Source organism: Ranitomeya variabilis, chromosome 4 (genome assembly GCF_051348905.1).
Source record: "Ranitomeya variabilis isolate aRanVar5 chromosome 4, aRanVar5.hap1, whole genome shotgun sequence".
NCBI lineage: Eukaryota > Metazoa > Chordata > Amphibia > Anura > Dendrobatidae > Ranitomeya > Ranitomeya variabilis.
In genome coordinates, this window is record NC_135235.1 from 770,455,766 (window position 1) to 770,471,119 (window position 15,354).

Below are 15,354 nucleotides of genomic sequence, written 5' to 3' on the forward strand. Positions count from 1 at the left end.
ACCACAGAAAGAGCTGCGGGCGCCCGGAGACTATTGGACATGCAGGGACCGCGCCGGGAGCAGGTGAGTATGTTACAGCCGCTGCTTTAGTTGGTCCGTGTGAAATTTTCGCACATTGGTTGTCGGGGGTGCAGGCAATTTCAGGAAAATTAAGCTGGTCAAATGTAAATGTGTTTAATGAGATGATGATCACGAAGAGGTATGTTTCTCACTGATTTATGTATGTTTTCACGAATATTTGAGCCCATGGATCCATTATATGTCCATTTTGCAAGCCGGCGAGAAAATCTTGCCATACGGATGTCAAATGGATGTCACAACGATGCTTACATGCGAGAAAATCGCACCCTTACACTGCACACCGATGACATACGGATCACTGTTCAGGGAACATATCTGCAATTTTTTTTTTTACATGTTGTGTGTTACTCCAACCTAAAGGAGATCGCCCAACATTAAACATAATGGTATTTTACTTACTGATCAGAAGGGGTCTGATTGTCAGGACCTTGCAAAAGAACAGGGGCAGCAGCATTTTTCCCCTCCACAGCAGCACTGCCATCTATCTGCAGTGTAGGGAAGTTCAACACAGCCCTATGTATGTGAACGGAGCAGCTCCCTCTACAGCAGTGCTACTTTGACAGTAAAAATGATGAAGTAGAATTGACCCCATAACTGAGCGTATTTACACCATTGTATAATAATTGGGAATATCCTTTGTAAAAAAGTACTATCTGCAGATTACTTTACCTCTTTTTCCCTACCGTTGGATTTATTTTTTCAATTTTTGCAAGGTTGTTTCCACCAATCTCTCCCATCAGGAAACAATGTACAGTCTGAGATATGTCAATGATGCAGTTTTTTACTTGGAACCAGAGGTGACTCCAGGTCACCAATAAGCTGCAACCTTAGAAGGAAGATAGACTTTTCAAAGAGACCGTGGATTACTACATCATATCCAATCTTGAGGACACATACTGATAGTCCTTTTTTGCCTCCTACATCTAACATTGGTATATTAAAGGGAACCTGTCACCACGTTTTTGGAAGATGGGATAAAAATAGCGTTAAATAGGGGCAGAGGTGGGCGTTACATTAGTGTGTGTGTTATGCGTTTATTACCCACCTAAGTTGCCGAAATAACTTTGCAAAGTCTCCGTTTTCGCCTGTCAATCAGGCTGGTCAGGTCACATGGGCGTGGTGTCTTCACCCAGATTTGGCGTAGTTTTCCGTTGGTGGCGTAGTGGTGTGCGCATGCCCAAAGTCCGGAATCCTCTTCCAGGGGATTTAAAATAGCGCGGTGTTCGTTATTGCATTGGTGATCGGTGGGCGCGGCCATCTTCCTTTGGCCGCGCGTGCGCAGAAGCGGCGCTCTGCTGGCCGCGGCTTCAGGAAAATGGCCGCGGGATGCCGCGCGTGCGCAGATGGAGATCGCGGCGGCCATTTTCCTGAAGCCGCGGCCAGCAGAGCGCCGCTTCTGCGCACGCGCGGCCAAAGGAAGATGGCCGCGCCCACCGATCACCAATGCAATAACGAACACCGCGCTATTTTAAATCCCCTGGAAGAGGATTCCGGACTTTGGGCATGCGCACACCACTACGCCACCAACGGAAAACTACGCCAAATCTGGGGGAAGACAACGCCCATGCGACCTGACCAGCCTGATTGACAGGCGAAAACGGAGACTTTGCAAAGTTATTTCGGCAACTTAGGTGGGTAATAAACGCATAACACACACACTAATGTAACGCCCACCTCTGCCCCTATTTAACGCTATTTTTATCCCATCTTCCAAAAACGTGGTGACAGGTTCCCTTTAAACAACAAGACAAGTTTATACTTTATTCAATAAGATAGAGGAGTGTGTATAATTATGTCCTATGTTTGACTAAATTGATTATTTGATGCACATTGGTGCTTGCATCTTTTTTATCCTTTTTTGGACAAAACATTTAGCACTCTGTGTACCCGTATGTGGGTTTAACTATCTGACCCTACCTTATCTTTAGAGGGGCATTGTTCTCTTGATATTGTGCTTTGCATTTGCCTCTTTTGGCATATTGAATAAGTACATTTGTGATTATTCATTTTTGTTTTTTTTATAATAATTTTTTTTGGTTGTTTTTTGTATTTTGTTCATTTTTTTCTTTCACGGGTATCGGAGGTGTATGTGGGACAATATCTTTTGCCTTTCTCCTATTATAGGGAGTAGTAGGGACCCTAGGGTCAGCCGTCGCTGAGTGGGGGCACCTACCGCAGTAAATCAGGGTGTCTACCTCCACTGTCAGGCAGTTGGCATTATAGTAATTTGTAATAGGGCTCACCAGTTATTTTCCTGATTGTAGGCACCTTTTAGGGTACTATAGGGTGAGCCATCGAGGAGTGGGGGCGCCAACCACAGTACAGTAGGGTGCCAACCTCCACTGCCAGGCAGGACTCATTGTAGGTTGACGTAGGGTCTCACTAGGTACATTTAATACTGTTTTATATGTATTTTGAATCAATATAGTCTTTTTAACTGTAATTAATAAAGGTTATATTTTAGGGATCTTTGTTTTTTCTTTTGGTTTATACTGAAATCGGCTGGGCAAGGAGTTCGGCAAGCTGGAAAGCCCCCAAGGCAAATCTTAGGATTTGTTTCAGCTTTGTGGTATTGTGCTTTGGGGTAGTGTGGTGCCACCTGCAGGTCATTTTTCCTTACTGCAGTTTTATGAAAATTAATGTTTAAAGTGTATTTTGTGATCACATCATGAATGTGTGGTTTGTTTGGCTATTTTCTTGCTGAAGGGGGCAAGTTTACCTTTCAAATGGTGCATCATTTGTGTGTGTGGGTGAAGTATGAATGGAGATACAAAGTAATCACCGAAAAAGAGTGTTTTGAAATAATATAGAAAGATGTGTGATGCTAATGGGGACTTAAAATTTATTGATGGGTGGGAGAGAAGGCGGTAAGGGGCATAGGACCCTTTATAATGAACTGAAAGGTGGGAGAAGACGCTGTTAGGGACTTGTCATGAATTGGGAGGTGGCGGAGGATGATGGCGTCTTCTACCACCCACTAATTCATTATGATGCTATCAAGGATTTATAATAAGTGGGGGGCACAGGACAGGACTAAGGCTGTGGGCACACGTTCAGGACTTATAATGAGTGGGTGGGCACAGGACAGGACTAAGGCTGTGTGCGGATGAGTCGCCCGCCAGGGCCGTGGGGTAGTCGGTACCGGGTCCAGTACTTCACAGGGGGATGTCACGGTGGCGGTGACTCGGTCCGTGGCCCTGGGCACCCATGTAAAGGGGAAAGGTCTGTAAAGAGAATAAAGTTTATGTTCCTGACGCCACCTGTGGTATTCGGTCAGGGTGACCGACGCTGCTTTAAGGGGTCTGCTGGGGTGATGTTATGGCAGCTAGATCATATACCTTCCCACGGGTGAAGCATGTCCCCAGGGCTTCCCAGTATGTAGATGGTGGATGGCAAATGGCTTAGTGAAGAACAAGTGCACAAGGTTGCAGACTCTTTACCTTTACTGAAGACTTCAGCATCCACAGTCCAGGGCACCAGACCACAGGGTAGGCAGAGTCCGGCCGGTTCAGAGGCAAGTCCAGAGTTCCCTAGTCCAGGTGGAAATCAATAGCCTTCTCTTGCGCTGTAGTGGTGTTGTCCCTTACTGCTAAGCGTCTCATAAGGTCCTCACAGATGTAATGTCTCTCTCTCTCTGTCCCCCGTATAGGATAGGACAAAACCCGTATGACTGGTGACTTGAGCCTGTTTATAGGGTCTCTTAGATAACCCGGCTCTGTGGGGTGTCAACGTGCCTCCTGGGTGTAGGTGCGGAAAGATAACTTGCAATTAGCTGTCCTGCCGGTCTCTGAAGTAAGGCATAGAGGTCCTTACTACCTCGGTGTTCTGGCTACCGGTGTTCTGCACCTCAGAAGGAGGCAGCCTGAGAGGGGCTGGTCCCCATCTGGTATCCTCTCATTTGCTTTGCTTTTTTTCATGCTCGCTGCTATACAATTCTCCTCCAAAATGTCTCTTTCTGGAAGCTGCAGCTCTAAGGCTATGTGCACACGTAGGAAATGTGGTGCAGACTTTTCTGCACTAAATCTGCATCTGCAGATTTGATGCAGTTTCTGTGCAGTTTCTATGCAGTTTATGCGCAGATTCTATGCAGTTTCTGTGCAGTTTCTATGCAGATTCTATGCAGTTTCTGCACAGATTCTATGCAGTTTCTATGCAGTTTCTGTGCAGTTTCTGTGCAGTTTCTGTGCAGTACAATGTAAATCAATGGGGAAAAAAAAAGCTGTGCACATGGTGCAGAAAAATCTGCAGCAGAAACGCTGCAGAACTGCACAAAAGAAGCGACGTGCACTTCTTTGAAATCTGCAGCGTTTCTGCGCAGATTTTTCTGCACCATGTGCACAGCTTTTTTTTTTTTCCCATTGATTTACATTGTACTGTAATTCACAGTGCAGTTCTGCAGCGTTTCTGCAGCAGAAAAATCTGCTGCAGTTCTGCACCAATTCTGCACTAAATCTGCATCGTGTGCACATACCCTTAGGGCATGCACAGCTCCGTGGACCTTCTGTTCTCTGACAGGAACCAACTCCTGCCAGACACAGCTTCCCTGAAGGACTGACTAACTTTCTCTCCAATCTACCAGTTATATACAGTATATATGGGGAGTCACCTAGTAAATAGGATCAGAAGCTCCCCCTGGTGCCTGGAGAATGAAATGTGTTGCATGTTTGTGATACCTGTATGCAGTTATCCATAATTGCCTCCAAACGAAACATCACTCTCCCGGGAAGGAAAGTGACATTACTGCGACGACCAGGAACCTGGGGCGCCACACACACGTTCAGGACTTATGAGTGGGGGGGCACAGGCCAAGACTAAGGCTGTGTGCACATGTTCAGGACTTATAATAAGAGGGGGGGAACAAGACAGGACTAAGGCTGCGTGCATGCGTTAAGGCCTTATGAGTGGGGGGGCATAGGACAGGACTAAGCCTGTGCGCACACTTTCAGGACATATAATGAGTGGGGGGGCACAGGACAGGAATAAGGTTGTGTGCACATGTTCAGGATTTAAAATGAGTGGGGGGGCACAGGACAGGAATAAGGTTGTGTGCACATGTTCAGAATTTATAAGTGGGGGGCACAGGACAAGAACTAAGGCTGTGTGCACACGTTCAGGACTTATAATGAGTGGAAGGGACACAGGACAGGCCTAAGGCTGTGTGCACAGGTTCAGTATTTATAATGAGTGGGGGGCACAGGACAGGAGTAAGGCTGTGTGCACACGTTCAGGATTTATAATGAGTGGGGGGCACAGGACAGGACTAAGGCTGGGTGCACACGTTCAGGATTTATAATGAGTGGGAGGCACAGGACAGGATTAAGTCTGTGTGCACACGTTCAGGATTTATAATGAGTGGGGGGCACAGGACAGGACTAAGGCTGTGTGCACACATTTACTATTTATAATGAGTGGGGGGCACAGGACAGGACTAAGGCTGTGTGCACACGTTCAGGACTTATAATGAGTGGGGGGCACAGGACAGGACTAAGGCTGTGTGCACAGGTTCAGTATTTATGAGTGGGGGCACAGGACAGGATTAAGTCTGTGTGCACACATTCAGGATTTTTAATGAGTGGGGGGCACAGGACAGGACTAAGGCTGTGTGCACACGTTTAGGACTTATAATGAGTGGGGGGGCACAGGACAGGACTAAGGCTGTGTGTACACATTCAGGATTTATGAGTGGGGGGCACAGGACAGGACATGTGCACACGTTCAGGATTTATAATGAGTGGGGGACACAGGACAGGACTAAGGGTACCGTCACACATTGAAATTTCCATCGCTACGACGTTACGATTCGTGACGTTCTAGCGATATCGTTACGATATCGCAGTGTCTGACACGCAGCAGCGATCAGGGATCCTGCTGAGAATCGTACGTCGTAGCAGATCGTATGGAACTTTCTTTCGTCGCTTGATCACCCGCTGACATCGCTGGATCGTTGTGTGTGACAGCGATCCAGCGATGTCTTCGCTTGTAACCAGGGTAAACATCGGGTAACTAAGCGCAGGGCCGCGCTTAGTAACCCGATGTTTACCCTGGTTACAAGCGTAAACGTAAAAAAACAAACCGTACATGCTCACCCGTCGGTGTCCTTCAGGTCCCTTGCCGTCTGCTTCCTGCTCTGAGTGCCGGCCGGAAAGTGAGAGCAGATCACAGCGGTGCTGCGCTCTGCTCACTGTACGGCTGCACTCAGAGCAGGAAGCAGACGGCAAGGGACCTGAAGGACACCGACGGGTGAGTATGTACTGTTTGTTTTTTAACGTTTACGCTGGTAACCAGGGTAAACATCGGGTTACTAAGCGCGGCCCTGCGCTTAGTTACCCGATGTTTACCCTGGTTACCCGGGGACTTCGGCATCGCTCCAGCGCCGTGATTGCAACGTGTGACCGCAGTCTACGACGCTGGAGCGATATTCATACGATCGCTGCGACGTCACGAATCGTGCCGTCGCAGCGATGAAAATTTCAATGTGTGACGGTACCCTAAGGCTGTGTGCACACGTTCAGGACTTATAATGAGTGGGGGGCACAGGACAGGACTAAGGCTGTGTGCACACGTTCAGGATTTATAATAAGTGGGGGCACAGGACAGGACTAAGGCTGTGTGCACATGTTCAGGATTTATAATGAGTGGGGGGCACAGGACAGGACTAAGGCTGTGTGCACACGTTCAGGATTTATAATGAGTGGGAGGGCACAGGACAGGACTAAGGCTGTGTGCACACGTTCAGGATTTATAATGAGTGGGGGGCACAGGACATGACTAAGGCTGTGTGCACACGTTCAGGATTTAAAATAAATAGGGGGGGCACAGGACAGGACTAAGGCTGTGTGCACACGTTCAGGATTTATAATAAGTGGGGGGGCACAGGACAGGACTAAGGCTGTGTGCAGGCGTTCAGGACTTATAATGAGTGGGGGGCAAAGGACAGGACTAAGGCTGTGTGCACACGTTCAGGATTTATAATGAGTGGGGGCACAGGAGAGGACTAAGGCTTTGTGCACACGTTCAGGACTTATAATGAGTGGGGGGCATAGGACAGGACTAAGGCTGTGTGCAGGCGTTCAGGACTTATAATGAGTGGGGGGCAAAGGACAGGACTAAGGCTGTGTGTACACGTTCAGGATTTATAATGAGTGGGGGGGCACAGGACAGGACTAAGGCTGTGTGCAGGCGTTCAGGACTTATAATGAGTGGGGGGCAAAGGACAGGACTAAGGCTGTGTGCACACGTTCAGGATTTATAATGAGTGGGGGCACAGGACAGGACTAAGGCTTTGTGCACACGTTCAGGACTTATAATGAGTGGGGGGCATAGGACAGGACTAAGGCTGTGTGCAGGCGTTCAGGACTTATAATGAGTGGGGGGCAAAGGACAGGACTAAGGCTGTGTGTACACGTTCAGGATTTATAATGAGTGGGGGGGCACAGGACAGGACTAAGGCTGTGTGCACACGTTCAGGATTTATAATAAGTGTGGGGCACAGGACAGGACTAAGGCTGTGTGCAGGCGTTCAGGACTTATAATGAGTGGGGGGCACAGGACAGGACTAAGGCTGTGTGCACACGTTCAGGATTTATAATAAGTGTGAGGCACAGGACAGGACTAAGGCTGTGTGCACACGTTCAGGATTTATAATGAGTGGGGGGGCACAGGACAAGATTAAGGCTGTGTGCTCACGTTCAGGATTTATAATAAGTGTGAGGCACAGGACAGGACTAAGGCTGTGTGCTCACGTTCAGGACTTATAATGAGTGGGGGGCACAGGACAGGACTAAGCCTGTGTGCACACGTTCAGGACTTATAATGAGTGGGGGGCACAGGACAGGACTAAGGCTGTGTGCACAGGTTCAGTATTTATAATGAGTGGGGGCACAGGACAGGATTAAGTCTGTGTGCACACGTTCAGGATTTTTAATGAGTGGGGGGCACAGGACAGGACTAAGGCTGTGTGCTCACGTTCAGGATTTATAATAAGTGTGAGGCACAGGACAGGACTAAGGCTGTGTGCTCACGTTCAGGACTTATAATGAGTGGGGGGCACAGGACAGGACTAAGCCTGTGTGCACACGTTCAGGACTTATAATGAGTGGGGGGCACAGGACAGGACTAAGGCTGTGTGCACAGGTTCAGTATTTATAATGAGTGGGGGCACAGGACAGGACTAAGCCTGTGTGCACACGTTCAGGATTTTTAATGAGTGGGGGGCACAGGACAGGACTAAGGCTGTGTGCACACGTTTAGGACTTATAATGAGTGGGGGGGCACAGGACAGGACTAAGGCTGTGTGTACACGTTCAGGATTTATGAGTGGGGGGCACAGGACAGGACATGTGCACACGTTCAGGATTTATAATGAGTGGGGGACACAGGACAGGACTAAGGCTGTGTGCACACGTTCAGGATTTATAATAAGTGGGGGCACAGGACAGGACTAAGGCTGTGTGCACATGTTCAGGATTTATAATGAGTGGGGGGCACAGGACAGGACTAAGGCTGTGTGCACACGTTCAGGATTTATAATGAGTGGGAGGGCACAGGACAGGACTAAGGCTGTGTGCACACGTTCAGGATTTATAATGAGTGGGGGGCACAGGACATGACTAAGGCTGTGTGCACACGTTCAGGATTTAAAATAAATAGGGGGGGCACAGGACAGGACTAAGGCTGTGTGCACACGTTCAGGATTTATAATAAGTGGGGGGGCACAGGACAGGACTAAGGCTGTGTGCAGGCGTTCAGGACTTATAATGAGTGGGGGGCAAAGGACAGGACTAAGGCTGTGTGCACACGTTCAGGATTTATAATGAGTGGGGGCACAGGAGAGGACTAAGGCTTTGTGCACACGTTCAGGACTTATAATGAGTGGGGGGCATAGGAAAGGACTAAGGCTGTGTGCAGGCGTTCAGGACTTATAATGAGTGGGGGGCAAAGGACAGGACTAAGGCTGTGTGTACACGTTCAGGATTTATAATGAGTGGGGGCACAGGACAGGACTAAGGCTGTGTGCACATGTTCAGGACTTATAATGAGTGGGGGGGCACAGGACAGGACTAAGGCTGTGTGCACATGTTCAGGACTTATAATGAGTGGGGGGCACAGGACAGGACTAAGGCTTTGTGCACACGTTCAGGACTTATAATGAGTGGGGGGCATAGGACAGGACTAAGGCTGTGTGCAGGCGTTCAGGACTTATAATGAGTGGGGGGCAAAGGACAGGACTAAGGCTGTGTGTACACGTTCAGGATTTATAATGAGTGGGGGCACAGGACAGGACTAAGGCTGGGTGCACACGTTCAGGACTTATAATGAGTGGGGGGCACAGGACAGGACTAAGGCTGTGTGCGCACGTTCAGGATTTATAATGAGTGGGGGGGCACAGGACAGGACTAAGGCTGGGTGCACACGTTCAGGACTTATAATGAGTGGGGGGCACAGGACAGGACTAAGGCTGGGTGCACACGTTCAGGACTTATAATGAGTGGGGGGCACAGGACAGGACTAAGGCTGTGTGCACACGTTCAGGATTTATAATAAGTGTGGGGCACAGGACAGGACTAAGGCTGTGTGCATGGAAAGTATAGTACACCGCACACTCTGTATGTAAATTGCAAATAGTGAAGAATTTATTAACAAAATTTACTATGTGACATGAAAAGCGACCAGAGGTAATGTATTGACGTTTCGGCTCAACCTGAGCCTTAATCATACAATCGCTATGGGAAAATAAAGAAAAAACAAAACATATAAGCATACAATATATACAATAAACAAAATCGATGGGTAGAATAAAACAAATAATAAAGTTCCCAACCTGGATAAAGGAAACAAAGGACCGGGTAAACAGAAGGATATAAAACATAGTAACTGTCGCAATATGATGCGTTTATCTAGTGATACACCACGTAAGTCCGCAAAGGGAAAACATAAACATGATCACAGGGGGAGACTAAGGTTCAGGAATCCCGATCATATGACAATATACATGGAGCATATAGTAGAGATAATTTACCTTTAATGTGCACAGAGGAGAGGATAATTATCCTTGGAAGTATGGAAATGAAGGCTTACACTGTAGATGAGATAGTAAAATATGTAAGATAAAGAAGGTACACAGAAAATATAGTGTTGGTAATGGAGTAGTTTGTAATGTACCTTAAGTGCCTGTTTGTAATGCGTGTGAACACGCCAAGGCTGCCCTTAAGTGGGGTCTGTGGAGAGGTGAGATATGGGGAGGTAAGGCACATATAGTAGATGAAGCCACGAGGTAATGGGATGGCGGTGGCAAAAGCCTGTAGTGGGTATTGGGGAAGCGGTTACCTTGTAGATAATGCTGATGAGCGGCGCTCCCGCGCCCTGCTGCCTGTGTGTAGCGTGGCCGGCGCTGCTGTGCCTTAAGTGCGCGAACCGGAAGTAGGACCTGCGGTACCGGAAGTGATGCGGGCGGCTAGGGAATGCCACTGCGCATGCGCTGCCGGCGTTACTGTGTGTGCCTGGTTGCTGGGTAACCCAGGTGCTGCAGAGTGTCGGCGGTTACAGGCAAAGTGCGCCTGCGTGGGCAGTGTTGAATGCCCGTTAATGGGAAGGACATTTAGAGCTGCAGCATGTTAAAGAAAATGTGTGCCACCTATGTATCCAATATAGGGTGTAGCTAAGGGCATGGAACTTAGTCCCAAATATAAATTGTTACGATATGAGTGGGTATGTGTACAGTGATAAAAGGGAAAAGTCCCAGAGTCATGTAGGGGGACTATATATATTGCAAAGGGCAATTACAGGTAAAGATACTAACGGAACTCACCAAACAATTCAACGGATCTGAAAGGAAAGAAGGAAAATATTAGTAAGCTAAAAGTGTTGGTTAAAGCAACCAGTCAATTTCCCTATTAAGGCCCCTAGGTGTAAGAGTATCTAGTGTATAGATCCAGTAAGTTTCCCTAGACCTCAGTAGCTTAATGTGATTCCCACCCCGCCTGGGACGAGGTACCTGCTCCAAGACCTGGAATTTGAGTTGGGCCACTGTGTGTCTTGCCTTCGTAAAATGGTCAGGGAGGGGGAGCCAGATTTTGTTGCACCTGATGGTGGACTTGTGGCTGGCGATCCTATCGCGTATGTGCTGCGTGGTTTCTCCCACGTAAAGCAGGCCGCACGGGCACTTAACGATGTACACCACAAAGTTTGAGTCGCATGTGAAGAAACCTCGGATAGGATAAGACTTCCCAGTCCTAGGGTGGGTTACATTGTCGGATTTAATTACGTTCGAGCACGCGGCACAGTTCAGGCAAGGGAAGGTCCCATTACGGCGTGAGCTCAAGAACCGTTGCGTTGGTACTCGTAGTGCGCTGCCCATGTCGGCCCTGACTAATTGATCCCGAATGTTGGGGGGTCTTCTTGTACTCATGAGTGCGGGCACCTTGAAGGACGGGATTTCGGGGTGGGTTCTACCCAGGAGGGGCCAGTGCTTTTTGATGACAGAATATACTTTGGTCATGAATGGATGGTGGGTGTGCACGAACGGTATCCTCTCTTGGGGTTGACGTGGTGCAGGGCTCATCGGTGGATCGGAGGACCTCCTGAGTTCCTGTGTCAGAAGGGCAGAGGGGTAGTTCCTGTCGCTGAACTTTTCCGCCATGGATGTTAGTCTTATCTGCCGTTTTTCGGGGTCTGTGACTATGCGGGAAACCCTTTTGAATTGGGACCGAGGTAGACTATTTTTGGTGGTAGTAGGGTGGCAGCTTGAATAGAGTAGCAAACTATTGCAGTCAGTGGGTTTCGTGTATAGATATGTTGTGAGGAATCCGCTAACATCTTTAAGTACAAGGGTATCCAGAAAGGCTATTTCCGTCCCATGGGTGTGGATGGTGAATTTGAGCTCTTGAAAAGTAGAATTGAGGATGGAGAAGAATGAATCAAGGGTATCAGATGACCCTGTCCAAACCAGAAAAATATCATCTATGTACCTGCAATAATTGAGGACATGTTGGGAAAAAAACTCATTGTTGTAGACGTGGTGTAACTCAAAATAATTCATATACGCATTGGCGTAAGCCGGGGCCACATTCGAGCCCATGGCGGTCCCGCACGCTTGGACGTAGTATGTATCCTCGTAGAGGATATATGTTTTGTTTTTTCTTTATTTTCCCATAGCGATTGTATGATTAAGGCTCAGGTTGAGCCGAAACGTCAATACATTACCTCTGGTCGCTTTTCATGTCACATAGTAAATTTTGTTAATAAATTCTTCACTATTTGCAATTTACATACAGAGTGTGCGGTGTACTATACTTTCCATATACGTGGGGCTATTACAGCCCACTACACCAGCACCTCGCTCCCCCTCATCCAGAGTGCGCGCCAATTTTCTTTACTTATCTTGCCATAGTCTTGGCCGCTGCACCGGATTGCCCTGATGTCCACTACCACATTTGCTTACGATACAGCCACTAGTGCCAGTATTATCTCTACAGTAACTGGCTCCACTGAGTTTCTCAGAACACCCGTAACCGACCTGAGAACCAGGGATTATGAGAAGACTAAGCGGAAGCTAGTCTCATATGACCTACACTGTACCACGCTTGCCGAATATTATCGCCAGAGCAAAATCCCTAGGGGATTGAGGTGTAATTTGCGACCCACATTATTCGCGGACATTCCCGAATACTGTGACAGATACAAACAGATTCTTAATAAATGCTCATTGGACATTATCGTACTCACTATTGAATACCTCCAGAAGGAAATTATTGACGTTAAAAAAAACATTCAGGCCATCGAGACCCAGCTGACTACCACTCTTACGTCTACCGACTGGACTGCACTCAAAACGAAGACAGACAAAGCCATCACTGAATTTGAAAAGAACCTACAGGAACGCAAGAGACTCAAGTTCCAGAGAGACAGCGAGGACTACGCCAACGACAAGGTGTACAAATGGAGCGACTTCACCAACACCACAAACTGGCGTCGCCACAACAACTACAGGAGACCAGGGTCATACAGCTCCGGCAGCGACTCCTCTACCGGTTCCACCAGGCAACATTTTTTAGCTACAGGCCGCAGGGGAGGACGACACCAAACAGACCAACCCGACGAGCGCGGCGAAAGGATGGTGACCCGAAGCCAGGTAAGCCAACCAATCAAGTGGTTAACATCTCCAGCTATTCCCTGTCACCAGCGGAACTAACAGTCCTACAGAAAGGACTATCTTTTTGTCCCACACCCCATTGGGATCCATTCCAACTGGAGAAGGACTTGAATCGCTTCTACAGGTCCATCAGACTTAAGACTCATTTTGGCAATATGTCTGCATTGGACCCGGGTGGGATATCCTCCGGATCTACTGATAATACCTCGGCACTTTCTATCTCTACTCTGGGGCTTCGTAATGTCAGTACCTTTTCACCTCCACATTCCGATCATGCCACTGAAACTTTCATCTCTCTTGTAGATCGTGACATTAAATCCTTATCACACGAACAGAGATTAGGTTTTTTCCCGACACATACTAACATGTCACTTGAGGAGAAGCAGGCACTCTCCTCCATACGTTCCAATAATACTATTACCATAAAACCTGCGGACAAAGGGGGTGCTACAGTTGTCATGGATCGGTCACAGTACCGAGGCGAGATACTCAGACAACTTTCAGACACCAACACCTACAGGGCCATACCTAGGGACCCCACGGCAGCCATCACCAGGAAAATTAAGGACCTCATTGAGGCATACCTGGACAACGGAACCATCGACCGCAAGACTGCCACTTTCCTACAGAATCCCCACCCTATCATTCCAGTTTTTTACGTCCTCCCTAAAATTCATAAATCCCTCAATAACCCCCCAGGTAGACCAATCGTGGCCTCCACGGATTCGGTCCTCTCACCACTTTCCATATTCCTGGAAAAAATTTTGACACCTTTAATAAAAAACACCAGGTCCTTTGTACTGGACACAAGTCAATTTCTTGAGAAAATTAAAGAGATACATCAGGTACCTCCCCATAGTCTTCTAGTTACTATGGACGTTAACAGCCTCTACACATCTATAACCCACGAGAAGGGCATACGGGCCACCAGAGAGCTCTTGGAACAAACGGATATGTCCCGGGATTCAATATCCTTCTGTCTCGACCTCTTGAGTACGGTCTTGTTCGAAAACTACTTCCTCTACGAGGATACATACTACGTCCAAGCCTGCGGGACCGCCATGGGCTCGAATGTGGCCCCGGCTTACGCCAATGCGTATATGAATTATTTTGAGTTACACCACGTCTACAACAATGAGTTTTTTTCCCAACATGTCCTCAATTATTGCAGGTACATAGATGATATTTTTCTGGTTTGGACAGGGTCATCTGATACCCTTGATTCATTCTTCTCCATCCTCAATTCTACTTTTCAAGAGCTCAAATTCACCATCCACACCCATGGGACGGAAATAGCCTTTCTGGATACCCTTGTACTTAAAGATGTTAGCGGATTCCTCACAACATATCTATACACGAAACCCACTGACTGCAATAGTTTGCTACTCTATTCAAGCTGCCACCCTACTACCACCAAAAATAGTCTACCTCGGTCCCAATTCAAAAGGGTTTCCCGCATAGTCACAGACCCCGAAAAACGGCAGATAAGACTAACATCCATGGCGGAAAAGTTCAGCGACGGGAACTACCCCTCTGCCCTTCTGACACAGGAACTCAGGAGGTCCTCCGATCCACCGATGAGCCCTGCACCACGTCAACCCCAAGAGAGGATACCGTTCGTGCACACCCACCATCCATTCATGACCAAAGTATATTCTGTCATCAAAAAACACTGGCCCCTCCTGGGTAGAACCCACCCCGAAATCCCGTCCTTCAAGGTGCCCGCACTCATGAGTACAAGAAGACCCCCCAACATTCGGGATCAATTAGTCAGGGCCGACATGGGCAGCGCACTACGAGTACCAACGCAACGGTTCTTGAGCTCACGCCGTAATGGGACCTTCCCTTGCCTGAACTGTGCCGCGTGCTCGAACGTAATTAAATCCGACAATGTAACCCACCCTAGGACTGGGAAGTCTTATCCTATCCGAGGTTTCTTCACATGCGACTCAAACTTTGTGGTGTACATCGTTAAGTGCCCGTGCGGCCTGCTTTACGTGGGAGAAACCACGCAGCACATACGCGATAGGATCGCCAGCCACAAGTCCACCATCAGGTGCAACAAAATCTGGCTCCCCCTCCCTGACCATTTTACGAAGGCAAGACACACAGTGGCCCAACTC